The sequence below is a fragment of the Leopardus geoffroyi genome, chromosome B3 (genome assembly GCF_018350155.1).
Source record: "Leopardus geoffroyi isolate Oge1 chromosome B3, O.geoffroyi_Oge1_pat1.0, whole genome shotgun sequence".
Classification (NCBI taxonomy): Eukaryota; Metazoa; Chordata; class Mammalia; order Carnivora; family Felidae; genus Leopardus; species Leopardus geoffroyi.
In genome coordinates this window covers 95657074-95683289 of record NC_059337.1, presented here as the reverse complement: position 1 = coordinate 95683289, position 26216 = coordinate 95657074, and the positions used below count along the sequence as shown (strand labels likewise).

General features: G+C 36.2%; 1 protein-coding gene across 2 annotated transcripts in view; it reads left to right on the top strand.

Moving 5' to 3' along the window:
* Positions 1 to 26216, top strand: part of MDGA2 (MAM domain containing glycosylphosphatidylinositol anchor 2) — an 865051-nt gene that overhangs the window by 276389 nt on the left and 562446 nt on the right. The gene's annotated exons all lie outside the window — the stretch shown is intronic.

Sequence of the window (26216 nt, the reverse complement as noted above, 5' to 3'; positions counted from 1 at the left end):
ATTGAATTGATGATAACTGTGCCTGAGAAGGGGCACGCTTGGACAAAGGTTTTATATATAACACATCTGATATCTAATAAGTATATAGGTATGTGTATAAATTTTGGAAAACATACCATTGCAAATACAAAACTGAAGCAGAAAGGATAACATATAATTGAATTCTAAATAAAAACTTTCACAAGCTTGAGGAATAAATGTGCAGAAAATCATAGAAGCAAATCCAGTGTGTATTTTTCCAGCACCTGCAACTTCTTGCTTGTGTATAACACCCCTAAATTGATCTGTCACAGATTTTAGAACTATTTTGATGTTTAGTTTGAAAATGTTAATGGCAGAATTCATTGCTGAAAACCATGTTTGAAAAACTGCAGTATGAAAGTAGATATCCACGCAGCAAGTTTAGTCCCCCATGGAATAAAAATAGATATGAGTATTTTAGTGATTTGAATACCAGAGAATATCAGGAGCACTCCCCAGATTGAAAATCGGGATATTATATGCTATTTATCTTACTGTCTGCAACCTTACTTGCACAGAACAGAGAAGAACCAAAAATTGAGGAACAGACATCTGAATAGTCAAAACTGATCTCACAATACAGTAAGCATTTAAGGTCAGGTACTTTATTTGTGGAAACTCAGGCTTTCTATTAAATGAGATTTATTCTTTTACTTTTTACTTAAATTGTATATATTTTTCTAAATATTATTATTTTTTATTTATATCCAAATTACTTAGCATATAGTGCAACAATGATTTCAGGAGTAGATTCCTTAATACCTCTTACCCATTACGCCATCCCCCCTCCCACAACTCCTCCAGTAACCCTCTGTTTGTTCTCCATATTTAAGGTTCTCTTATGTTTTATCCCCTCCCTGTTTTTTATATTATTTTTCTTCCCTTCTGTTATGTTCATCTGTTCTGTGTCTATACATCCTCATATGAGTGAAGTCATATGATATTTGTCTTTCTCTGACTAATTTTGCTTAGCATAATACCCTCTAGTTCCATCCAGGTAGTTGCAAATGGCAAGATTTCATTCTTTTTGACTGCTGAATAATACCCAGCTTGTAATTGCTGGATTATTTGTTTTTTGGGGTGTTGCGTTTGGTAAGTTCTTTATAGATTTTGGATACTAACCCTTTATCTGATATGTCATTTGCAAGTATCTTATCCCATTCTATCAGTTGCCTTTTAGTTTTGCTGATTGTTGCTTTGCTGTGCAGAAGCTTTTTATTTTGATGAGGTCCCAATAGTTCATTTTTGCTTTTGTTTTCCTTGCCTCCAGAGACATGTTGAATAAGAAGTTGCTGCAGCCAACATCGAAGATATTTCTGCCTGCTCTCTCCTCGAGGATTTTGATGGCTTCCTGTCTTCCATTTAGGTCTTTCATCCATTTTGGGTTTATTTTTGTGTCTGGTGTAAGAAAGTGGTCCAGGTTCATTCTTCTGCATGTCGCTGTCCAGTTTTCCCAGCAACACTTGCTAAAGAGACTGTCTTTATTCCATTGGATATTCTTTCCTGCTTTGTCAAAGATTAGTTGGCCATACATTTGTGGGTCCATTTCTGGGTTCTCTATTCTGTTCCATTGATCTGAGTGTCTGTTTTGTGCCAGTACCATAATGTCTTGATGATTACAGCTTTGTAGTATAGCTTGAAGTCCGGGATTGTGATGCCTCCTGCTTTGGTTTTCATTTTCAAGATTGCTTTGGCTATTTGGGGTCTTTTCTGGTTCCCTACAAATTTTAGAATTATTTGTTCTAGCTCTGTGAAGAATGCTGGTGTTATTTTGATAAGGATTGCATTGAATATGTAGATTGCTTTGGGTACTATTGACATTTTAGCAATATTTGTTCTTCCTAGTCAGGTGCATGGAATCTTTTCCCATTTTTTTGTCTTCTTCAATTTCTTTCATAAGCTTTCTATAGTTTTCAATGTATAGATTTTTCACCTCTTTGGTTAGATTTACTCCTAGGTATTTTATAGTTTTTGGTGCAATTGTAAATGGGATTGGTTCCTTGATTTCTCTTTCTATCGCTTCATTGTTGGTGTATAGGAAAGCAACCGATTTCTGTGCATTGATTTTATATCCTGTCACTTTGCTGAATTCATGGATCAGTTCTAGCAGTTTTTTGGTGGAATCTTGAAGGTTTTCCATATACAGTATCATATCATCTGCAAAGAGTGAAAGTTTGACCTCCTCCTGGCCGATTTGGATTCTTTTTGTGTCTTTGTGTTGTCTGATTGCAGAGGCTAAGACTTCCAATACTGTGTTGAATAACAGTGGCGAGAGTGGACATCCCTGTCTTGTTCCTGGCCTTAGGGGGAAAGCTCTCAGTTTTTCCCCATTGAGGATGGTATTAGCGTTGGGTCGTTCACATATGGCTTTTATGATCTTGAGACATACTCCTTCTATCCCTACTTTCTTGAGGGTTTTTATCAAGAAAGGATGCTGTATTTTGTCAAATGCTTTCTCTGCATCCATTGAGAGGATCATATGGTTCTTGTCCTTTCTTTTATTGATGTGATGAATCACATTGGTTGTTTTGCAGATATTGAACCAGCCCTGCCTGCATCCAGGTATAAATCCCACTTGGTTGTGGTGAATAATTTTTTTAAGGTATTATTGGATCTGTTTGGCTAATATCTTGAGGATTTTTGCAGCTGTGTTCATTAGAGAAATTGGTCTATAGTTCTCCTTTTTAGTGGGGTCTCTGTCTGGTTTTGGAATGAAGGTAATGTTGGCTTCATAGAAGGTAATGTTGGCTTCATAGAAAGAGTTTGGAAATTTCCTTCCATTTCTATTTTTTGGAACAGCTTCAAGAGAATAGGTGTTAACTCTTTCTTAAATGTTTGGTAGAATTCCCCTGGAAAGCCATCTGGTCCTGGACTTTTGTTGTTTTGGCAGGTTTTTGATTACTAATTCGATTTCCTTCCTGGTTATGGGTGTTGTCAAATTTTCCTTTTCTTCCTGTTTCAGTTTTGGGAGTGTATATATTTCTAGGAATTTGTCCGTTTCTTCCAGATTGCCCATTTTATTGGCATATAATTACACCTAATATTCTCTTATTATATTTATTTCTGCTGTGTTTGTTGTGATCTCTCTTCTTTCATTCTTAATTTTATTTATTTGGGTCCTTTCCTTTTTCTTTTTGATCAAACTGGCTAGGGGTTTATCAGTTTGGTTAATTCTTTCAAAGAACCAGCTTCTGGTTTCATGGATCTGTTCTACTGTTTTGTTTTTGTTTTTGTTTTTTTGTTTTTTTTGTTTTTTTTTTTTTTTTTGGTTTCCATAGCATTAATTTCTGCTCTAATCCTTATTATTTCCTGTCTTCTGATGGTTTTGGGTTTTATTTGCTCTTCCTTTTCCAGCTTCTTAAGGCATATGTTAGGTTGTGTACCTGAGATCTTTCTTCCTTCTTTAGGAAGGCTTGGATTACAATATATCTTCCTCTTATGACCACCTTTCCTGTGTCATAGGTTTTGGGTTGTGGTGTTATCATCTTCATTGGATTCCATTAACTTTTTAATTTCCTCTCTAACTTCTTGGTTAGACAATTCATTATTATGATGTTCTTTAGTCTTTAAGTATTTGTTACCTTTCTAAATTTTTAAATGTGGTCGATTTCGAGTTTGATAGAGTTGTGGTCTGAAAATATGCATGGTATGATCTTGATCTTTTTGTACTTACTTAGGGCTGATTTGTGTCCCGGTATGTGATCTATCCTGGAGAACGTTTCAACGTGCACTGGAGAAGAATGTATGTTCCGCTGCTTTAGGATGAAATGTTCTTAATATAGCTGTTAAGTCCATCTGGTCCAATGTGTCATTCAAAGCCATTGGTTTCCTGTTGATTTTTTGATTAGATGATCTGTCCATCGCTGTGAGGGGGTGTTTAAGTCCCCTACCATGATAGTATTATTATCATGACTTTCTGTATGTTTGTGATTAATTGATTTATATGTTTGGGTTCTTGCACATTTAGTGCATAAATGTTTACAATTGTTAGGTCGTCTTGGTGGATAGACCCCTTCAGTATGATATAATGCCCTTCTTCATCTCTTGATACAGTCTGTATTTTAAAGTCTAGATTGTCTGATATAAGTATGGCCACTCCGGCTCTCTTTTGTTGACTGTTAGCATGATAAATGGTTCTCCATCCCCTTACTTTCAGTCTGACGGCGTCTTTAGGTCTAAAGTGGGTTTCTTGTAAACAGCATATAGATGGATCTTGTTTTCTTATCCATTCTGTTACCCTGTGTCTTTTGATTGAAGTATTGAGTCCATTGACATTTAGAGTGAGTACTGAAAGATATGAATTTATTGCCATTATGTACTTGTAGAGTTCGAGTTTCTGGTGGTGTTCTTTGGTCCTTTCTGGTCTTTGTTACTTTTGGTATTTATTTATTTATTTATTTATTTATTTATTTATTTATTTATTTATGTTTTCATCTTTTCTCCCCTCAGAGAGTCCCCCTTAAAATTTTTTGCAGGGCTGGTTTAGTGGTCACAAACTCCTTTAGTTTTTGTCTGGGAAACTTTTTATCTCCCTTCTATTTTGAATGACAGCCTTGCTGGATAAAGAATTGTTGGTTGCGTATTTTTCTGATTCAGCACATTGAATATATCCTGCCACTCCTTTCTGGCCTGCCAAATTTCTGTGGATAAGTCTGATGCAAACCTGATCTGTTTTACCTTGTAGGTTAAGGACTTTTTTTCCCTTGCTGCTTTTAATGATTCTCTCTTTCCCTGAGTATTTTGTGAATTTGACTATGATATGCCTTGTTGATGGTCGGTTTTTGTTGAATCTAATGTGAGTTCTCTGTGCTTCCTGGATTTTGATGTTTGTGTCTTTTCCCAGGTTAGGAAAGTCTTCCACTATGATTTGCTCACATAACCCTTTTACCTGTATTTCTCTCTCTTCCTCTTATGCAACCCCTATGATTTTGATGTTGTTCCTTTAATGAGTCACTGATTTCTCTTATTCTTAAATTGTGCTCTTTTGCCTTCATCTCCTGCTTTTTTTTTCTGCTTCATTATTCTCCATAAGTTTGTTCTGTATATCACTAATTCTCTGTTCTGCTTCATCCATCCTTGCTGCCATGGCCTTCATTTGAGATTGCAACTCTGTTATAGCATTTTTTATTTCATCCGGACTAGCTTTTACACCTTTTCCCTCTGCAGAAAGGGATTCTAATCTATTTTCAACTCCAGCTAGTATTTTTATTATCGTGATTCTAAATTCTGGTTCAGACATGTTGCTTGTATCTGTGTTGGTGTAGTCCCTGGCTGTCGTTCCTTCCTGTTCTTTCATTTGGGCTGAATTCTTCATTTCATCATTTTGAAGGGAAAAAAGGAATTAATGAGGTAAAAAAAATAAAATTAAAAAAATTTGAATAAAAAATATTAAAATTAAAAAATTACACACACACACACACACACACACACACACACACACACCAATCGAATAAATGATGCTAGATCCTAGGTGTGTTTTGGTCAGGGTGTTGAAAGGAGCTTGATAGATTAGAGAACAAAGGGGAAAGAAAAAAAGAAAAAAAAGAAGGAATTGTTTGAAAATTTGAAAAAATGAATACACTGAAGTAGACTAAAATGAGATGATGGAAGTAAAATAGAATTTGACAAAATTTACACAAAAGTAAAAAAATATAGTAGAAAAATTAAAAATATTTTTAATAAAAATTGAAAATAAAAGTGAATTTTTTCTTTCTGTATTCAAGAAAAAGAAAGGAAACAAAAAGAGAAAAAAGAAATAAGAAAAAAGAGAAAATTGAATAGATATACTGGCTAAGACACTGAAATACGACTGAAATTACTTTGTTTTCCCCTAGAACTCAAACTATGAAGCGGTTTATAGTCCCTAAAGTAAGCAGGTGGAGAGAGTTGTGTTTCTGAAAAGCGAGGTTCGCCCAGTTGAGTGGGGTTTAGTGTAAAGGCTCCCTTCTCCACTAGATGGCAATGCTTAGCTTAATGGTTTAGATTGTTGTGTCTCTTGTAGGCGTGTGCACGCATACGTGGGAGTGGTAAAAATGGCGTCACTCAGCTACCCAGTCTCTAGTATCGGAACTCTGTTCTCCCCGATCAGCAATCGTGCACCCATCCTTTGTCTTCGGCTTTTATCCCCTCCCCGCTTTTACACTGTCTGTGACCAAGCCCCAGACAGAACCTCCCTCCTGAGTTTTATCTCAGGTGCGGCAGGTTTTTCCAATCCTTTATTTCTGTGGGACTGTGGCTTTGACCCATTCTGCCCCTTTGCAGGAGGGTCTCAGTGAGCAATGGCCAAGTGCCAGTCGCACCCAGGAACATTTGCGGGACTGTGCTGCTGCTGATGCCCAGAGACTGTGGCTGGGTGCCAGCCCACCCCAAAAAAGTTCAGGCGACAGTGTAACAGCAGCATTTCAGGGATTATGGCATATCACAACACACATCTGGCGCCATGCTTCACCCCCAGCGACCTTGTTCCAGCACCAGTGAATGTGGTTGCTCTCCCGGGTCCACTGGAGCCTTTGTCTTTGGGGGAGTCACATAGCCTCTACCAGGTGTCTCCCAGCAGGGGAACCGGCTCTCCCTGTTTGGCCCAAAGGCCTCTGGACTTCACTCTGCTCCTGGAGATTTGCCCTTCTTACCAGAGCACTGCCAGGTATTGACCTGCAGAGTTTCAGACTCTGTACTCCCCCTGTTTATAGAATCTTAATGGAATTTAAACCCTCTCCTTTCTCCTTTCCCCTTTTTAGTTCAGTCTCTGGGCTGTTTCCACTTTTCCACTTTCTCTCCAGCTGCTTTTGGCGGGGGCGGGGGGTGCTTTTCCTGTATTCTTCCTCCCCACCCCATCTCTGTCCTCTTTCCACATGCAAAAGCAGCTCCCTGCCCTCTGTGGCTTCTCTCTCCCCCACTTCACCTTTCCGCACTGAGGACCTGCTGAATTCTGTGGTTCAGGTTGTGCAGATTGTGTTAATTCTCAAATCAGTTTTCTAGGTGTGCAGGATGGTTTAGTGTTGGTCTGGCTGTATTTCACGGACGCGAGACACACAAAAAACTTACATGCTGTTTTCCCATCTTCGCTCCTCCCCCTTAAATGTATATTTAAATGAGCTCTACTATCAAAGAAAATTAGTGAGAAATCTTAGGGGAGCTTCTGTGTAAACTTTATTCACATTAATATTGCATTTAAACTATATATCATAATGTTAAAGGTGATATTTGTATTATTGATTACAGTTTCAAGAAAAGGATATCTTTATTACACACTGTTTAAGGAGTCAAATAGGTTTATAACAAAGTTTACAAATTTTCCTAACTAAAATATCTAAAGTTGAAGAGAAAGTATTGCTATTTCAAGTGGAAATTTTCAGTCCACAGGAAATTTTACATTTTTGGAGTACTTTATTCTTGTTTAATGTCAGGTTATAGGGTATGCAGTTTAATGAGCATTAACATTTAAAAATTAATTCGTTAGAAGACATTTTATGTGTTCAAAAATTGGTCATTATTTTTTTCAACTTTGTTGAGCTCTTTTTTCTATATCATATAATTCACCCATGAAAGTGTACATTTGAATGTTTTTTTATATATTCACAAGGTTGTGCAACCATCACCACAATCTAACTTTAGAACATTTTTATCTTCATCAATAAAAGACCCTCTACATATTAAGCAGGCACTCACTGCCCTCCTCTTGCTGGCCTCCTCAGCCCTAGCCTAACACTAATCTACTTTCTGCCCTATAGACATCTTTTCTGGACAATTCACATAAAGGGGTGATATACTATGTGGATTTTTGTGACTGGTTTATCTCACTTAGCTTGGTGTTTTCAAGGTTCATCCATGTCGAAGCAGGTATCAGTACTTTATTCCTTTTTTTTTTTTACTAAATAATATTCCATTGTATGGATACCATATCAATTTATCAAGTTGATGGAAATTTGGTTATTTCTATTTCTTTTTTTTTTTTAATATTTTTTTTCAATGTTTATTTATTTTTGGGACAGAGAGAGACAGAGCATGAACGGGGGAGGGGCAGAGAGAGAGGGAGACACAGAATAGGAAACAGGCTCCAGGCTCTGAGCCATCAGCCCAGAGCCCGACGCGGGGCTCGAACTCACGGACCGCGAGATCGTGACCTGGCTGAAGTCGGACGCTTAACCGACTGCGCCACCCAGGCGCCCCTGGTTATTTCTATTTCTTGACTGTTATAGTTGTTATAAATGTTTAAACATTTTTGTATGAATGAATACTTTCATTTCCCTTGGATATATATACCCAAGTCATAGATATTTTTGAACTGGTACACTGGGATTTATATGCTTTATCTCTTATCAGTCTTAATTTTAAAATATGTCAAAATATTTTCAAAATTAATCACATGAATTAGTGTTGGTATATATAAAGAAAAAACAATAATCTCTGTTACTCTTTGTTCTTTTCATCAGACCCTCCAAATAAGCAAAGGTTATAGCCTATTGTATGTCATTCCATATCCCTACTGTTCTCGCATGCTTACAAACATATAAAACATATATACAAACTTACAAAAATGCAAATTAATATATTCACACATATGAGGGCTTATTGTATGGCTTTTTTAGAATGGGATAATACTGGTATATGAATTACTCTGCAATGCAGATTGTCTTTCTTATTTAAAAACATACCATAAGTATTCGTCTAAGCCAAAACATGTCTTTCTAACTCGTTCTTTTTAATAATGACCCAATATGGGGCTTAGTTGGTTAAGTGTCTGAGAGTTGATTTTGACTCAGGTCATGATCTCATGATTCGTAAGTTCGAGCCGCACTTCAGCCTATGTGCTGACTGTTCCTAGCCTGCTTGTGATTCTGTCTCCTGTTCTCTGCCCTTCCCCCAAGTGCATGTGCTCACGCCCTCTCTCAAAAATAAGCATTTAAAAAAGTAATGACACAGCATTCCACAAAATTGGTATAAAAAATTGCATAAACATTTGCATCTTGTTTGATAATCAAATTTAGTTATTTTACTTCTTAATTTTTTGCGACTGTAAACAAAGCTACAACAATTTTTGTACATATGTTCTTTATAAGTAATGTATTAATTTCTATAGTTTAGACTCCTGGTTTCTCACAATTGTAAACAAAGCTACAGTAATCATGCTTGTACATTTGGTCTTTATAAAATATATTAATTTCCGAGTGCCTGGGTGGTTCAGTCGATTATGCATCTGACTCCTGATTTTGGCTCAGGTCACAATTTCATGGTTCTGCATGTCAGGCTCCCTGTCTCTCTTCCTCTGCCCCCACTCACTTTATCTCCCTCAAAAATAAATAAATATTAAAACAAGAATAATATTAACATCTATCGGCTGGATTCCTTAGAGTAGGGTTATTGACTCAGTAGTCATCCTTACTTTTAATATATATTGTTAAATTGATTTTCGCAAAAGTATGAAACAATTCATATTTTCAGTTGATACTACCCATAGCTCATGAGAGTAACTCTTTCACAGAGTCTCTACCAACACTGGATATAGTAAATTTTTTTAAGTTTGCCTATTTCATATGTATTTCATTGTTGACTTAATTTGCATTTCTCTGACTACAAATGAGAGGAAACATCTTTTCATATGTTGATTAGCAATTTAAATGTCTTCTTTTGTGAATTGCTAATTCTTTTCCTTTGCCCTTTTTCTATCAAGTTTATTTGCTTTCTTCTTACAACTTACTGGAGCTTTTTATATATTAGGGATATTAACATTTGCTTATCATTCGTGTTACAAATATTTTATCATTTGTTTTTTGACTTTATTTTTCTTGTCTTTTGCCATATAAATCTTCTTAATGTCCTCAAATATATCTATTTTTCTTTTCCTTTCAGTCATTGTAGTTTGATCAGTTTCATTTACCCATTAATGATGGAAGTATTTTCATACTTTTTTTTCTTACATGCATTTCAGTTAATGTAATGTTTAAAGAAAGGACATAATGTTTCTAAGGTATTCAGTAACTAACCGGAATTAATGGAATATTCACCATTTACTTCATGATTCTTTTTCTAAATGTTGAATACTTTATAAAATCTTAGAAATTTTTATAAGATGACATTATATTTTATGTATGTTTCAAAATGGATAATGAAAATTTGCAGTACATATTATAAATATTTAATTAAAAAAACACGGACTACTTAAAATGTTACCAGATATAAAATGAAAAAATAAATGGTGGGCCGCATGGGTGGTTCAGTTGGTTAAGCAGCTGACTTCGGCTCAGGTCATGATCTCATGGTTCACGAGTTTGAGCTCCATTACGGGCTCTGTGCTGACAGCTCAGAGCTTGGAGCCTGCTTCAGATTCTGTGTTTTCATCTCTCTCTGCCTCTCCCCTGCTCACGCTCTCTTTGTCAACCACCCCCCCCCAAAAAAAAAACAAAACAAAACAAGACAAAAAAACATTAAGGAATAAAAAGAAATGGATACTTTATGCAAAAAAGAGAAATACAAGGGGTGCCTGGATGGCTCAGTGGCTTAAGCTTCTGATTTAGCTTAGGTCATGATCTCATGGTTTGCGATTTTGAGCCCCCCTTTGGGCTCTGTGCTGACAGTTCGGAACCTAGAGCCTGCTACAGAGTCTGTGTCTCCCTGTCTCTCTGCTCCTACCCCACTTGCACTGAGTCTCTCTCACTATCAAAAATAAATAAACATTAAAAAAGTAAAAGTAAATAAACAAATAATAGAAATACTGACTCATATGATGCTGGAATATAAAATACCAAGTTATAGAACTAGAAATTACCTTGGTATGTATTATTTTCTGGTACCCTTTTGGTGAAAATGATAATCCATTATTCTTACAGTTGGAAAACCATTAAGGTTATGGAAAATTTGAAATTCATATGAAACCACTTGATTAGCACATTTTTGGGATACGGGAATTGCAGGAATATTACCATCTACGAAACGACTTTTTGCATTACTATCCTCAAGCTATTTATCTGGTTCTGTGCTTTTCTTGATTCTATTCAGAATATAAAAATGTGCCTGGAGTCAAAATGATTAATTACTATAATGTTAATATTTTATGAGAAAATATATTAAATCCTGCCTTGAATACGGTTCATGGTTGGAGAGAGTCAGTACATTAATTTAGATGACTAAGAGAGATTGATACTTCCAAATAAGGAACTTGGGTATGTACTTGAGACTTTATGTACTAACTTTAGATTTTATAATTTTATACTAAATTTGAGTAATTCTTACATTGAATTAGAAAGGTCAGTATTTGAAAATGGCTCATGCATAATTTTTAAAAGGTCATAATTGTTCCTCTAATAATATGATATCTTAAATTAAGCTTCCTATAGGAAAAATCCAATGTAATATCACTGAATTTTGGCTTACAAAATCAGTCTCAAATATCTTACATACCCCAACTTCTTCTAAGCATAGTAACTAGTCATTTCTCCTTTTCTCCTTTTGCTCTGGCAATACCTGCTCTGTAAGCCTTCTTCCCAAGTTTATATCACATTGTAAAATTATTTTTATTTTATGTAACTCCTTTTTCACCTCCTATTTTATTCTGCTGTCTTTTAAGAAATGTTTCAAGTCAGGTGGTATTTTTAAATTCCTTTTTTGCTGTCTACTAGGTATAGGTTATATCCCCAATTCTTGATGAATTTGTTACTAAGAGTGGGGACATAAAATGTACACTCAGGAAGGTATTAACCAGAAAAACAGGAGACAAGATTTTATAAGTGTTTAGATAATATAAAATCAACTTAGTAAAACGGAAATACAGAAAAGGATGTACCACTTGAGGTTTGAGGTTTAAGTTTCACGTTTCAATGGAAACTTAAACCAAGTGTATGATTTTCACTAGTGTTTATTACATAAGGGGTGGCTTACACAGCAGATATTGCCAGAGCAAAAGGAGAAAAGGAGAAATGATTAGCTACTATGGTTGGAAGAAGTTAGGGCAGGTAGAATATTTGAGACTAATAGTTTGCAAAATTACTGATGGACTTTTATGAATTTAGCAAAAGTGAATATTTCAATGACTGGAATTAGTTTGAATAATACAATATAAAGAAAAACTATTTTGATGGATAGCACATTATTTAAATTAACGAGAATATTTCATATGGAATATGGTAGCTTGTATATAAATTTCTTTATAAATGTATGCAAAAACCTTACACACGTTTATACATACACAAATAATAAATAGATCTACAAAATGTTCATTTAAATACAGATCACTAATCTAATCTAGATGGAAGAAATAGTTAATTTGTGAATGCATTTTGTTAAAAGTGTTTGCTATGTCTGTAGCATCATTTATTCATTTTAATTCCAGATTAATGTGGCATATCTTCCTTTTATTATTATTTTTTAAGAGTGTGGCTAACATAGGGTAGTTTACTTTGATACTCAGGGGAAAAATAATAAGTCTTACATTTCAAGAACGCTTTGCCTTTTCAAAGATATATTTTTACTTTCTCTGATAATAAGAATATCACCTTAGTAATGGACAGTCTTATTTAGAGTCACTTAACTTGAAGTCAGATTTGGAGAAATGCCTAACGGAACATTGGCCAAGTAAGGGAATTAACTAAAACAAAGAAAACTGAATTTCAGAAGGGGATTAAGAGGTCAAGATGCACATGCTTGTAATTGCTGCTCTTGTTTAAATTAGATTTGTTTTGGGGTTAACAAACTGTGGAAGAAGGAGAGGAATATAATTTTTAGAATGGTTCCCCCATAACAGTCTGATAGTTAGTTAATGACCTATCATTCTGTAGTTTTACTTTGCAAAGGTGTTACAATTAACAAATCAGCATTTGGTTACCTGGGGGAGGGTGTTCTTGGTAATACTGATGTGGAAATGCTGGGGTTTGGAGCAAAAGGTGAAGAAAGAATCCTTGAGATGTCTTCCGTGCAAAAAGGCGGTTTTATTAAAGCACAGGGACCGGGCCATGGGCAGAAAGAGCTACACTGGGATTGTGAGAAGCAATTGATGATATACTTTCAAGTTGGGAAGGAGTCAGGGATAGCGTTAAGTCTCTGAGGAATTTTGGAAGCAATGTTTCCAGGACCTTGAGAGGCTAGCTATTATTAGGAAAAAGTCATTTGTTACTGTCTAATAAAACCTTTGTCATGAGACTCTTCAGATGTATTTCAGGGAGCCATATCCTGAAGGATGATTGCTAACATATATCTCGGGAGGTAGAGATAAAAGAAGTTTCCAAAGGAATTTTTATACATTAAAAGGGACTTAACAGGATCCAGGAGGTTAGGATAATGTTAAGCAGATTGCCTTTTGTCCTTAGTAAAGTATTAACATGGAGGTAGTTGAGTTCCTAGAGGAAGGTCACTCTGTCTGTCTGAAGGACTTGTCATTGGACTGTAAGTTACAAGGAAATTTAATTTTTTTTCTTTTGCTTTTGTTCCCCACATCAGTACTAGAATCACATTAATTCTACATGAAAATAGTAACTAATTATAACTTTAATTTAAAGGTTTTCCTGGCTAGTGAAGAGTTTACTACACGTAAGTCCTTTATGAGCATTTTAATATCTATCTTCTAGGGTTTACTGGAAAAAATGGCGCATTTCATGAAGATTTTTGTTTGCCTTTGTTTTGTCTTTTATCCTTAATTCAAAAGTAAGTCTGTTTTTTCAGAATGAGAAACGTAACACTTCTCTGCCCTTTCTGAATGTTGTTTAAGATTAAAGATATTTTAGGACTTTATATTGGGTGGTAACTACTTCTAGTCAAAAAAGTGAGATAAAAATTACTTCAGCAGTTGACATCTGTGTACCTAAATTAAATGGGAGTCAAAAGCAGATGACTTATGATTCAGATCAGGTGGGTTGCAACTGAAGACCTTTTAAGAGACACACATCTCTAGGAAAGATTTAAATGATTTTGGAAACTCTAGGCTTTACCATACGCTGAAACAAGGATGGATGTGTGTTATTGCAAAGACACAAAAAACGGGTTTCTGTGAAATTACTCATGAGAGTTAATGGGTGAATTAATCCCACTGTGTTTTATCTGCTTACTGTAAAGTGAAGAACAGCTAAGCTTAGTTATATTTGTTTTCCTCTGTGCGTGTTAGCAGTAATTAGCTAATAAACTCCACCTGAGTTCTTTGCAACTCTCAGTCTTTCATTTCATGACAGACGATTAGACTATGGAACTCCTCCATTTGTAACAGTTCTAACCATATAGATTAAGGTTTTTGTTCATCAGTTCTATTTTTTTTTTTAACATTTATTTATTTTTGAGAGAGAGTGAGAGAGAGAGAAAGAGAGAGACAGAGAGTGAGTGCAAGCAGGGGAGGGGCAGAGAGAGAGGAAGACAGAGGATCCCACACAGGCTCTGTTCTGACAGCAGAAAGCCTGATGCTAGGCTCGAACTCATGAACTGTGAGATCATGACCTGAGCTGAAGTTGGATACTTAACTGACTGAGCCACTCAGGTGCCCCTCTGTTCATCGGTTCTTGCTTTTACACATGAATTTGTTTTCTTTTCTTAATTTTTTTTCTTCTGGTAGAAGCAAAACTGGTGGACCAAAGTCAAACTGAAAGTGACTGTATGATGTCTAAATTTTGGTAAAAGATTGTATCACATATTTTTAAGGAGTTCAAGTCTGCTTAGAAGTACTATTATATGAAGTATATATAATTGTTATATTGAAGTATATATAACACTTTTAAAAGCTCTGGTGAAATAATATGTTCATTTGTGCAACGGCAAATAATAATAACAAAACAACAAATTGAAGAACTCAATCTGTACTGATTAATGATAAATCATCTGGAAAGTAAAATTTAATTATAAATTTAAAAAATACATTACATATTAGTAAAATTTAAGTAATCATATACTTAAAAATATATTAGGTATTATTTGTAACAGATAAATCTGTTTTATTGACCATTTTATTGGTTGATAAATTGAAGACTTACTACAATATAACTTTCTGGCATATAAGTAGCCAGGTGAAAGATGAAAAGAATTAGGAAGGAATATCTATTCAACTGTTATTTTAGACTTCACTAAGAGAGACCATGGGGAATGGGTTCATCCTGGCTAATCCCAGGATTAGAAGGAACCACTCTCTCCAGGGAAACTCTAGAACAGATCCCTTTTTTCTTGGATATATTGTGGACTAACAAATCAGACCTAGATATCCTTGGGGCATTCATGTTTAACAGTTCTATTTATGCAGAAAAGGCACTCTTACCTAAGAGTGTTTGGTGATTGGGACTCTCCAATGCAGCATCATTGCATCACCTAGTTTTCCTGACCTCCCTCCTAAAGGCCCAAAGCCTTCAATGGGAGACGTTCTGGGCTATGTGAAGGGACCCTTGAATGCTACTTGTGCTGTAGGAAGAATAGGTTGTGTTGCAAGGATTGCAGTTACTGGAAGTATAACTTATAAGAGTGGTTTGGAGCTGGGTTTTTTCCTCCCCTTTTCTTTTCCCCTGCATGCATGGTTATTGAGATTGCCTTTGTGATTGAGTTTTTGGCACCTCAGCTCTAAAAAAGATTTAGATAAATTAAAAGAGCTTCCGAGAACAGCCACAAAAATGATGAAAGAGTTGGAAGTATTGATTTATAAGGAGAGATTAAAAGAATGAATATGCTTTGGCTTGGCATCACATTAGGATGTGGTGGCATACTATAACTATAAATATTTGTAAACAGAAGGAGGAGGGACAATTCTTTACAGTGGTCCAGTGAAGCAATATGTTATGCAAGAAAGAGAAGGTTAAGACCATGTTTAATGCCCTTCCTTCTGGGTCTCCTCTCTACATATTCTGGTGGTATTTCTGCTTGGAAACAGAGTAAGTTACCATTTGCTATCTAGAATAACTACCTTATATTGCTTAATGTGGAAGAAAAAGGAGAATAAAAATGAGGAAGTTATCATTTGAGTAGAAATGCTGTGCAATGTGTCTGAGCTTTCTTGACCTTCCCCAAGTTCCTGTCTGCCAGTACTGGTCATGGCATATAAGCAGCTTAGGAATGGCAAAGGGTCATGCTGTCAGCAGCATAGCTGTGGTGATTCTTCCCATTCCAGCACAGTCTGCTCTTTGTGTTCCACGGGGTGAAGAGCCTCACTCATTTATTATGGGCAAAGTTATCTCTCCCTCAGCAGCTGTGCCTACTGCTAGCTACAGCTTCCATGGGTAAACCTGCACAGACGGGAGAGGCAGGGGTGGGACACCGAGAGGCACATTTTCCAGCTGTGCTCAGAAAAGCATGTCTTCCTTCCAATCCAGAAGGAAAAGAGCGAGTTCTATCTGAAGTGTTTCATAAATAATATACTATTGAAAATGGATGGAGGTGAAGGAGTTGAATTTTATTTGATTTCTATGGTAATATACTAGAGCACCTGTTTGGTTGAGATCCCATTCAGTAGTATAGAAAACAAACTATGGATGTCCCCAAAGGGACTTTATTGTGTTTACAGATGCATTTTCATTCAGATTTTCTTAGTTGTTTCTTAGAATTCATGCATATTATGTCATGAAAGCTGTGTTATACTTGCTAATTCGATTTTAGGTGAGACCATGAAATCCTATTTTACCTATGAACTACTAATAATTCTTTTTTCACTTTACGAGGTAGGCAACTCTTCTCACACTGTTTTATATAAGAAAATGAACTCTAAGATCCAACTTAGAATTCAAGGAGAACATGTCTTTGGAGAGCCAGTACCCTTAGTGAAGATTTGTGCAATGTTGATTGGCATCAATCACATTTGCTTTAAGGAAGGACCTCATTTGGTTGTCGCTCAATAAGAGAATTGCACTCTTCTAATATAATTAATGAATAGATTAGTGGACTCAGTATTGAAGAATTACATATATACCTACTCTTCAGAGATGATGCATATGTATTGTTGAAATAGAATTGATAAAACTTAGAATCACCACAGTCATTATGTAAAATAAAGATGACAAAGGCAGACACTTGGGAATGCCCACATTCTATTTGAGCCTCATCTTTAATCAGGTGATTTGGTATGGGTTATCTTTCTTTTTTTTTTTTTTTTTTTTTTCTTTAACTCAGAATTTCCAAGGAGTTCATTTTTTTTCAGGCAGCTACTGTTTTGAAATACGTGAATGCATTTAGGTCCTTCCTTCCTTTTTTCCTTTCTTCCTTCCCCTCCTCTTCAACCTGCTTCTCTTTCTTTGTCTCTTTCTTCTTCTGACCCCTGTTTATAAGATAATTTACATGTTTGCCAATTCATTTACCATGCTGTGTGAGTTTCTGTTATAATTTAATAAGTAGGAACTTTGAAACTTGGATCTTAGTCAATATTTGGTGAGCATACAAATTCGATAAAACCCAGATATTGAAACATTTTTAATAAAAGTGAACATCTGGAAGTGTATACAAAAGATATGAAAATAAAGTATATACAAGTTGAAGAAGATATTCTTACACAGCTTACCCCATCACCAAGATGATAAACTCTAATATCTTCAGCTCCCACAGAGTTTTACCTAAGGGAGAAAAAAAGGAGGCTGTTTCTGTGAGCATATAGAGTTGTGCTACTCTGATCAGATTGTTAACTATTTTCAAAAGCTTTACTAATTGCTTTTGCGTCAGATGCCTATATTCAGTTCAAAATAAAACTATCAGGCAATTTTAGTCCTAAGTGCTCTTACAGAATGAGATTGTGTTAATAGTATTCAATCCATTTGATACACTTATTTTGAAGTAATTCAGGATAAGTGAAATAAAATAATACCTATTTTCAAAAAATTTAGAAAAAAACTTTTGAGAAAGCTTCCATGTTGAATATTACAATAACAAACAAGAATGTCATATTGGTAGGAGATAGAAAAATATGAAAAATGGTTTTACTTAAATTTGTTGAATTACTGGGAAGACCTAGCGGCTAGTGACTTTTAACTTTACCTAATAATTTCATAATCTTATAGAGTCAGATAAATCTTTTTAGAAGAAAAAATACAAGGGAGGGAAAACCTATGTAGGCAGAACAAGAGACAAAAGTGAAAAGTAAAGGCAACTAATGCAGTAAGTAGCTAGATTATATTAAGTGTATTAAGAATATCAGTACTCAAATTGTCATTTCTTATAGTGTACTTAGTGTAGCTAATCCATGCACAGTAAAGATAATAAACACTATATAATCAATAATTATATTAATTGAACAAGGAATGAGTTAATGTGTCATTGTGTATATACACATTGAACATATTCAAAATTATTTTATTATTACTTTAAAAGTCTGCTTATTTATAATTTCACTCTAAGATGTATGTGGAAAGGAGTTTTGCTTGAAGGAAAGGAAAAGTAAATGAAGGACACTTCAAAATTCAAGGAGATGTTAATATTCTCTTTATGAGACTCAATTTGGTGATGCAAATGTATTTGAATGAGCATGCATTAAATCTAAGGCCACTTGGGACAGAAGGCCAAGTTAGGCTTCTAGTTCAGGTTTAAGGATTGTTGAAGACTATTGAATTCAATGGTAGAGTGATCAATATGCAGATGTGTGTATTCTGTCTGATCTGAGGTTTCAGACTTTCTTTGCTAAGTATGATGTTAAAACAAAACAAAGCAAAACAAAACAAACAAACAAAAAACCCCAACTATTATATCCTTTCAAAGAAAGGACACATTTTATAAAAGAAAATTAAAAATATAGGGGCACCTGGCTGGTTCAATCAGTTAAATGTCCAGCTCTTGACTTCAGCTCAGGTCATGATCTAACAATTCATGGGTTCAAGCCCTGCATTGGACTCTGCTTGGGATTCTTGGGATTCTTGGGCTCGCTGCCAGCCTGCTTGGGATTCTGTCTCCCTCTCTCTCTGCCCCTCCGCTGCTCTTGCACTCTCTCTCTCTCTCTCTCAAAATAAATAAATAAACTTAAAAGAAAAAAATAAAAGGAAGTATAGTATCTCAGAATAAAGGAAAGTGCTTCAAACTATATAACTAGGTTTTAAAAAATACCTTGCAATATTCTTATTTTTGTCTAGTTTTCCTGTATTCTAGTGAAAGTCTTCCAAAAGATTGACCGGGAGTGCAGATTAGTGATCAGCCAAACTCTCACTTGTCTGGTTCAAAATCAAAGAATTAAAAAATGGGGGCTTGTGTAAACAGTCCAAAAGACTCAACTGGTCCACGGGGCACCTGGGTGGCCCAGTCGGTTGAGTGTGTGACTTCGGCTCAGGTCATGATCTCTCGGTTTGTGAGTTTGAGCCCCGCGTCGGGCTGTGTGCAGACAGCTTGGAGCCTGGAGGCTGCTTCAAATTCTGTGTCTCTCTCTCTCTGCCTCTCCCCCACTCATGCACTCATGCTCTGTCTCTCTCTCTCTCTCTCTCTCTCTCTCTTCCTCTCCCTCTCTCTGTCAAAAATAAATAAACGTTAAAAAAAAAAAAAGACTCAACTGGTCCAGTCTCTTATTTTAGAAAAATTTTTTTAATGTTTGTTTATTTTTTGAGAGAGAGAGAGAGAGAGAGAGAGAGAGAGAGCAAATAGCGAAGAGGCAGAGAGAGAGGGAGACACAGAATCCCAAGCAGACTCCAGGCTCTGAGCTGTCAGCACAGAGCTCAACACAGGGCTTGAACTCACAAACCATGAGATCATGACCTGAGCCGAAGTCAGATGTTTAACCGACTGAGCCATCCAGACACCCCAAAACTGGTCCAGTCTCTTATTTTTAAGAGTGAGGAAACCTATATTCTGAAGCTCATTTAGAAGGCACTAGATAATAGTTAAGCTTTAAATCTGAATGTGATGAATCACAGGTGTGGGAGGGCAATAGAATTAGTTATGTTTGAGTAAGGTCAGCACACCTTTTTTTTTTTTCTTCTTTGACCTGAAGTCAGAAACAACATTAAGAGTATTAAATGACCCTACAACTTTTACTTCATTTGAACATGGTGTATTAGTTTTCTAGGGCTACAGTAACAAAATACCACATAGAGACTTAACAAAAATTTATTGTTTTACAATTCTGGAGGCTGAAGTCTAAGATGAAGGTGTTGGCAGAGTTGGTTTCTCTGAAGCCTCTCTTCTTAGCTTGCAGATGACCATCTTCTTGCTGCCTCTTCAAGTGCTTGTCTCTCAGTGTGCATTAGTCCTTGATATCTATTTGTGTATCCTAATTTCCTCTCTTACAAGAGTACGGGTGGGTTGGATTAGGATTCACCATAATGGCCTCATTTTAGCTTAATCACCTCTTTAAAGACCTTATCTCCAAATATGATTACATTCTAAGGTACTTGGAGCTAGGACTTTAACTTATGAATTTGGGAGGGAAATAATACAGCCCATAATACATAGTTTATATGATTATTTGCTAAAACATTAAGCATTGTACAATAAACTATTTATCGAAAAGGGCTTTGAAATATTCACCACTAAGTATTAAAGTTTAATGACAAAATGGGTGATACTAAAATATAGGGAATAATACAGTTACTTTACTAAAAATGCTTATTAATATATCTTTAGTAAATTATAATTTACAAAGAGCTTTTATATATATTTTCTCACCTATTCCTCACAGTAATTTTGTGGGATAGGTAAGCTAAGTTATAGTAAATATAAGAACATAAGACATTTATTTTTGGAAACCACCATGTGTCTGTCAGGCACTGTGCTGGAAATTTTATAAGTGTTATCTCAATTAATTCTTTTAACTTCTTATCTCCATCCACATAAGAATAAACCAAGACTGGGGTGCCTGGTTGGCTCAGTCAGAAGAGCATATGATCGTTGATCTGGAGGTTGTGAGTTCGAGCCCCATGTTGGTGTAGACATTACTGAAAGAAAGAAAGAAAGAAAGAAGCCAACTTAAAAAAAAAAAAAAAAAAAGAAGAATAAACCAAGACTCCCAAGAGGATAGGAAACAAATTTCCTTCCTAAAATGTTGACTTTGAACTGTTAAGTCCCATGGAATTACATATTCATTTTAAGGGCATATAATATTGATAAGTCCTATAATAAGATGTTTAGTGCAGACATGGTGAGGCTTTACTAGTTACTGTTGTTGTTTGTAGCTTCAGGTATTTTGGGAATGTCTTCTGGTTTCCCTAAAATCAGCTATGAAGTCATTTCCTTCCTAAGTCTGTTGGCAGTTCATAATAATCAAAAGAATGCTCAACTTAATTTTCATAATATGACACCTATGATGAAATGACATAATCAATGCAGATCTTTTCAGAAATAAGATAGAGATGCTGGATATACCAGAAATTCATCAATTTAAAGATTGTCTAAGAATCTAGGCAGATGATATTCAGACCTTCGTGTCTCATTTAACAGCTGTTTTTGAGCATTAACCATGCAAGGTTATAATCTTAAAGATTTTGAATCCTTGCCCTTGAGAAGTTTACAGTTCACTAAGGGAGAAAGAATAAAAATCCAGTCATAATGATAGATGATTTTATGGCACCTGCCAGCTTGGTGCAGATTATGAAATTCAAGAATACCTAATCATATAATAGAAATCTACATGCACAAGACACCACTCTTCTTTCTCTGACTCTCATTTCCCCACTACACTCTGAGAATTCCCTTATCTTCTATTGAAACCTTTCATTGAAATTTCTTTCTGCTCCCTAGATCCAGTGACCAACTGAAACCACTTAGGAACTTGAGAGCTACTGAAATGGAAATTCACTGAAATGATAGGGTTATGTGTCTCTGCTTCAAAGACATATTCTCTCCGTGGGATTAGGGAGTTCAGAAATTCTTTGAAAAGTTTTCTGAAGGAAAACTTTATTTACATCACTATTATAACATATATAAATCATTATATGTGTGTGTGTGTGTGTGTGTGTATGTGCAGAGGAATGAGCCTTACAGAGATGACCAATGTATTTTGAAAACATGCTGTATTTTGTATATTTGGAATTTGATATATTACTATGTTTAAATATGTAACTTTGCATAATTCCAATATTCCATCAATGTTCTGGCTCCTACTTAGAGTCCTAATCTTTTCACCTGTTATTTCCAAATCCCTGCCTATCCTTCATCCTAACTAGACAGCTCTACTATCTTGAAAATGCCCTACATTCTTTGACTTTATTATTATTCTTGTCAGAGAAGGAGGGCCAGCAGATAGAAATCTCGCCTTTTTTACTGGACCAGAAAATGCACTAGTGCCCTCGAGTGGATCTCCATATAAACAGGGCTGCAAATCATGGTTTAGAGGGGCAGTGACAAGTGACTATTTAAAAGAAGGCAGATTCTGTCTTAGGGAAGTAATAAAGTTAACAAAAAAGACTTCCAGAATGGTGTGAGAGCAGAAATAGAGAGTCTAAATTCAAGCACGTATTCCGGGATTCAAATGAACACACAGTTATCTCTGTGCTGACTTTAGGATATTAAGGTCTAAGTCCCATTTTCTAAAAAGAAGCTTAAATCAGGGCAGGTCCTGTCTTTGAGACATTGATATATCTAACATTATATCAAAGCAATCAGCAAACCGTAGGAATTGCTTAAACAACAATGGTCAAACAAAGTAACAGTGGTTTCAACAAGGTAGAAGTGTCTCCTGTGGTAAAGAAGCTAGAAGTTTTTTGAGGGTTAACATAGTTCTCCATGATGTCAGAGACCAATAATTATTTCTTCCATATTCTCAAAGCCATTTATGGTCCAAGTTGCTGTGGGAATGCCCATCATTATTGTCTGCTTTTTAGTCATCAGGGTGGAGAAAGTCATGAAGAAGAGCCTGCTTCCTCCCTTTAAAGACATTCTTGGATGCTATATATGTAACTGTTACTTACTTCCCTTTGGGCAAAACTTAGTTACATGACTGTAGTTAATCATCAGGGAGATAGCGAGACGGAGTCTTTTGTAATATGTAGTTCAGCATTTCTGTGTCAAGATAAAACAATAAATATAAAAACTGAAGAAAGAAGATAACAGATACTGAGATTAATTGGCAGTTGGTCACACGAAATCACCCTTCTAGAACTAAGATGAAGCTAACCTAAGGTCGAGTCATTTGGTTTACTGATTCCGGTTTTTAAAATTTCCCAGGTTGGCGGGGGGGGGGGGGGGTGCCTAGGTGGATCAGTTGGTTAAGCGTCTAATTTTGACTTGGGTCATGATCACACAGTTTGTGAATTTGAGCCCCGCATTAGCTTGCTGATGTCAGCACAGAGCCCACTTCAGATCCTCTCTCTCCCTCTCCCTCTCTCTCTGCCCCTATCCTGCTCATGTGAGCTTCCTCTCTCTCTCTCTCTCTCTCTCTCTCTCTCCCCCTCTCAAAAATAAACACACATTAAAAAAAAATTCCGACATAGGTAAGGACTAGTCTCAGAGCTTAAAACATACTGAATTTGTAATCAGAGATCAAATATCTACAACTGGACACTAGAGTTTTGTGGAAGCAGAAAGCCAAATAACTCACTTCCAAGATCTTCTTCTGGGAGTGGGATGATTAGAAATAGGAAAAGCTTTTAGAAGAGGGATACTTAAGAGCCCTGCAAATTGGCATCTTTGGTAAATAAATCTTAATGAATTGTGTGCTCCATCCACATCTGTTGAATAGAATTTCTCATTAAGTTCTATTTTTTATGCACCAAAATAGCAAGTATAGGCTTTCTGCCAGAAAATGGTTAATGTTTAATAAGGTCTAGTTAAAAGGTCAGCATATTTTGCATACTTTTAGATGTGACCTAATGAGTTCCCTAAATCTAAATGCATAAAGCCAGCCTTATGCAGTATAGACTCCTAGCAGAGTTTATTCTCTAAAGCCTGTCCCATCATTCAGTGTTTTTACAAGGTTCTGACAGTCTAGACTTCTCAGATCATAGCTCATAACTCAGTTATTCCATAATAAACTGTGTCACCTTTTTTTGTTGATTATTTGCTACATCGAAAATACATAAGGAGTAGATGTTGATAAGAGTCCCAGCAAGAAAGATGGAGCGAACAGGGTAATTAAAAACAAAAAACAAACAAAAAGAACCCTTTTAATCAAAAGGATCAAAATAAAGGACGATGAAAGACAGCTGGCCCTGAATGTACACTATGAAGAAGTGGTTCTGCAACTCCCTGAGTGCCATAGCTGGAGGGGAGTTCTACCCAACAGGGGTTCTGGGTTTTTGTAGAGAAACAGAGCCACTTCCAAACCTTTGCCTGGTACAGAGGAATCCAGGGGAATCCGTACCTACATTTGCCTCTTCTCCAACCCTCTTATCTCCTGCCAACACCTCCCATTGGCTGAGCAGGGCCAAAAGGCAGAGCCAGAGTGATGCATGACCTTTAAGCCTTCCAAGGATACAGCACAGCTTGAGGAGGAAAAATGGACATGGAGAGGTCAATAGGTAATTTGTAACTTAGGGAAAACTACAAAGAACTGATTTTATTATTAGTTGTTTTCATCCCTAAACAGTTTGTAATTTATCTTTAAATTGTAAGACATTTCCCCACCCCTCCCCAAACAAATACGATTAGTTACCTAAAATTGAATAATTCCTAATGTCATCAAAGTTAGGGATCAAATCTCCTGGATTGTCTCCTGGATTGCAGTTGGTACTTGTAAGAATCAGGATGTAAACAAAGCCCACATGTTAGTGGCAGTTGACATTTCACTTAAATCTTATGATATAAATGTACCTTCTCTGTCGTTCCTTTAAAAAAAAAAATTGTTGGAGGACTTTGGTAAGTTATCCTCTAGATTTCCCCTATTCTAGATTTTGCTAATTGCATGTGTGTGAAATTTAGCATGTTCCTCAATCCCCTATATTTCCTGTAAACAGATAGATAGGTCTATAACCATGAACGGATTTAGGTTTATAATTTGCTGAGAATACTTGAAGGAGTATTGTGAACCAATGATTCCATCACAATAGCAGTGAGATAATATCTGATTAAGACTGAGCCTTTAATAGTAAGATTTCATATACTATTCCTGCTGAAAGTGGGAAATGTCTGGAGATGGTGACATTCTCAGATCTCCTCAAATTATGCCTCATGGGTTACTTAGAAAGTTTTTTGCATGAATCCTTCCTCAGAACTGGGTTCTTAAAACATTATTTGTTAAAAATTACTTCTTACTAGGTGGATAACATGTCAAAGGCCAGACTTGTACATTTTCCCAAGTTAAACTCATGCCTTTGTATAGACAAGTATCTCTTGCCAAAATCTTTTGTATAGATCATCTAATCTTCACAAGTAGCAGATAGAGTAAGAGAGGAGCTTCCTTTATTATTATTTTTTTTTAATAATTTTTTTTCAACGTTTATTTATTTTTGGGACAGAGAGAGACAGAGCATGAACGGGGGAGGGGCAGAGAGAGAGGGAGACACAGAATCGGAAACAGGCTCCAGGCTCTGAGCCATCAGCCCAGAGCCCGACGCGGGGCTCGAACTCACGGACCGCGAGATCGTGACCTGGCTGAAGTCGGACGCTTAACCGACTGCGCCACCCAGGCGCCCCTATTATTATTATTTTAATGTTTATTTATTTTTGAGAGAGGGGAAAGGCAGAGAGAGAGAGTGAGACACAGAATCTGAAGCAGGTTCCAGGCACCAGGCTGTCAGCACAGAGCCCATGAACTGTAAGATCATAACCTGAACTGAAGTCGAACACTTAACTGACTGAGCCACCCAGGCGCCCCAGAGAGGGGCTTACTTTGATGCTGATGAGGTTTGATACAGATCTGCTCACTTGCTTGAGTCTTCTTATATACCAAGTACCAGGTATGACATTTGTGTTTTTATTTTTTTATCAAGAGGGTTCTTGTATTTTGTAAACTTTTGGTACCACAGATCGTGGACTTGGTATGGTTGATGTGATCAAAGCTGAACATGCTTGGTTACTTTCTATAATCACTGGAAGTAAAAGAAGACTTCTTTACCTTGAGGTTTGCTGGGTCTGGAAAGCATCCCTTTGCAACTACTAGAAGACGGTCATTGAAAGAACTCTGCTTATGCTCTGAGAAAAATCTAATATTCTTCTCCAATAAAGCTATTTTCAAAAGAGGGCTACCCTCCATCCTTTACAACATCTGGTCTCCATCCCAGCCATTGTGGCCACAGCTAATTGGCTTTTCACAAATGCAGTGAAAAATGACAAGTGTCCTCTTTCCCCAATTGGGATTGCTTTTGTAATTGTTAGACTACAATCCAGTCTGTAAGAACATGCTCATGCTAAATTTCTTCCCTTGCTCCCACCCTCTGGTATCACCAGTGATGAGAATGTGGCTTTTAGTG